Below are 354 nucleotides of genomic sequence, written 5' to 3'. Positions count from 1 at the left end.
TTGTACCAGAAATTCACTTAAATGTGCTACCAAACCAGATCATGACAAACTTTTTAATCATGTAATTAATTATTTCATAGAAGAATGAATATAAGTGAAGAAAGAGTGGCTGTTTTTTTAAATGTAAGTTTAACAATTTGAAAGGCTTAAGTAGGGTTGCCCAAAACAATTGTTCTGTGAGAACGTTCCCTATAAAACGCCAGAAAAATCTGCAAGTAGTAATGTGCACTCATTGTTGTGAAAATACTTAAATTCTGGCTTCACTTTACAGAAATCAAAATAGGAAATGACAAGTGTTGAGTTGTGGGGATAGTTTATGCAGAACTTCAATTAGCAGACTCTCAAGCAGCAAAT

The sequence above is a fragment of the Galeopterus variegatus genome, unplaced genomic scaffold, assembly GCF_000696425.1.
Source record: "Galeopterus variegatus unplaced genomic scaffold, G_variegatus-3.0.2 Scaffold2793, whole genome shotgun sequence".
NCBI classification, from domain to species: domain Eukaryota; kingdom Metazoa; phylum Chordata; class Mammalia; order Dermoptera; family Cynocephalidae; genus Galeopterus; species Galeopterus variegatus.
Note: the sequence above shows the minus strand (reverse complement) of the source record.